Raw genomic sequence first — 2,500 nt, forward strand, 5'->3', positions numbered from 1 at the left:
CCTGTAAGCCTTCCCTTTCAAGGTTGCGGAAGTTCTTCTGTCACAGATCACTCCCGACCTTCTTCTGCAGCCACTCCAACCGCCCTGTACTCTTTTCCTCACCTCGCTATCGCATCCGCCATCGATTTACACCGTTAATCCCAAATACCTAAAAATTATCCACATTTTTCACTTCCGTGCCTTGCATTCGCACTATATTTCTGCCATCCCTCTCGTTCACACGCATTTACTCTTTCTTACTCCAGCTGACTTTCATACCCATACTCTGTGGTGCATGTTGCCCCCTTTCCAGGCTACTTTCAACTTCCTCTCCAGTATCTCCAAAGATCACTATGTCATCGGCAAATAAGGTAGACTATGAAGAGTCCTGTCTGATACCATCAGTCATTCTGTCCATGATCATTGCAAACAGAAAAGGTTTTAGAAACCCGATCCCTGGTGCAATCCCACCTCTGCACTAAACCACTCCGTTGTTTCGACCTTACATCTCACTGCTGTTAGACCGTTCTCGTACATATCCTGCACTACACTCACATAATTCTCGTTCACTCCAGACTTCCTCATGCCACACCGCTAATTCATCTCTTGGCAGCCTATCATACATACGCCTTCTCTAGGTCCACACATACATAGTGCAGCTCTTTCTGGCCTTCCCTACTCCTTCCTACCTGGCATAAATCCATACTACTGTCCACTGATTGTTGCTTGTGCTCTTAGTCTAGCTTCCACCACTTTTTCCCAGATCTTCAGACTATGGCTTAATATCTTTATTCCACGATAGTCTGTGCAACTTTGTGCATGTTGATCTTGAAGATGGGCCACAGAATACTCCTTCTTCACTCCTCAGGGATTCATTCTCTCCCTTTTCAAGATTCTATTAAGTTAAGACATTATTATTAAGACATTATTATTAATTATTATTAATTCTATTAAGACAGCCTTGCTAGGAATATCACTGCTACATCCCCTAATTAATATTCCCTTGTGCACTTCGATATGGTATGAAAACTCTTTAATAAACTCTGAAATATACGAATCTAATGATAAGAGTGTAGTGTAAGTGTTATAAGTGAGGGGAAATATCTGCGAATTGCTATTTGTGAGTTTTATGAATAGGAAATACTGTGGTTTGGTTGCGTGTTCGATAAGATTCTTTCTGTTAATCTAAATTAAAGTCCGTGTTATCAAGGAATATTTACAGCACATAAGCACAGACGAAGAGAAATGAAGTTAGAAAACTAGAAGTCTAACCTCCCCTCTCCCCCTCGTTCCCATTCTCGCGCGCTCGTCTTCAACGCTCAAACTTCAAACCAACCGCAAGCACTAAAACGTATCCAATATAACTTGAAGAAACGAGAGCAAGTTTTATGCTTGCTTTCCCCTGTGGCCGTTCGGAAAATCATTTCATGTCACTCTCCTGCAACTTTATTGCAAACTCTCTCGTAACATCTCGGGTACTTTCGTATGCTCGAATTCATCGATTTGTCGTCTTTAGTGTTATTATCAGCATCACTGTTACCATTCTTGTCATTATCATCATTAGTATTACCACTATCGTTATTGTCATCATCATCATCTTTATCATCATCATCCTTTCCATTACCATCATCAGTATTATTATTATCATGATTGTTATTATCATGATCATTATTATCATTATTATCATTATTATCAATATTGTCATTATTATTATCATGATTGTTATTATCATCATGATAGTTATTATCATGATCATTATTATCATTATTATCATTATTATCATTATTATCATTATCATCAATATTATCATTATCATTATCATTATCATCATCATCATCATCATCATCATCATCATCATCATCATCATCATCATCATCATTATCATTATCATTATCATCATCATCATCATCATAATCATCATCATCATCATTATCATTATCATTATCATTATCACTATCATCGTCATCGTCATCATTTCAACCCTGCATGTGTGTGTGTCAGTCCGTTAGTCGGACAAGCGCAAGAATCTCCTTTGCTAATCCCTAGGCAGGGACCCCGCTTGCCCTGACTTCCCCTTGAGAAGTTCGGTCGATTTTCCCAAACCACGACTTTCGCGGTCGTCCCTCGGCGGGCTTGTCCTCTGGGAATAGAGCCAAGGGACCGTCAGCCTGAGTTGGTAGTCCTAGATTGTACGAGTAGCAGGTCCTATGCCAGTCTTGAAGTCCCTAAGTAACTCCGAGGCACAGGATCGAGTCCAGGTTTCAGTGCCGTATAGCAAAAGCGAAATATCAGGACCTTGTAGATACTTATTTGATCCTTCTGCTCAGAGAACAGGATCTCACATCAACTAGTGTGACCCCCCCCCACTCCCCCTCCCCCTCAACTCAATCCAAATCAGCCACCTTAATCCCTCCCTCCCTCCCTCCCCCTCCCCCCCCACAACCAACCCAACCCATCGTGCCATCCCTGACCCCCCCCCCCATTTCAACTCACGCAAAACACCTCTCACCCCCCCCCCCTC

The 2,500-nt window shown here is 41.7% G+C and overlaps 1 protein-coding gene across 1 annotated transcript in view; it reads left to right on the forward strand.

The window, feature by feature from the left end:
- Positions 1-2,500, forward strand: part of LOC122260318 (uncharacterized) — a 97,604-nt gene that overhangs the window by 86,364 nt on the left and 8,740 nt on the right. The gene's annotated exons all lie outside the window — the stretch shown is intronic.

Source organism: Penaeus japonicus, unplaced genomic scaffold (genome assembly GCF_977035675.1).
Source record: "Penaeus japonicus unplaced genomic scaffold, GWHDUDI00000001_assembly GWHDUDI00000036, whole genome shotgun sequence".
NCBI lineage: Eukaryota > Metazoa > Arthropoda > Malacostraca > Decapoda > Penaeidae > Penaeus > Penaeus japonicus.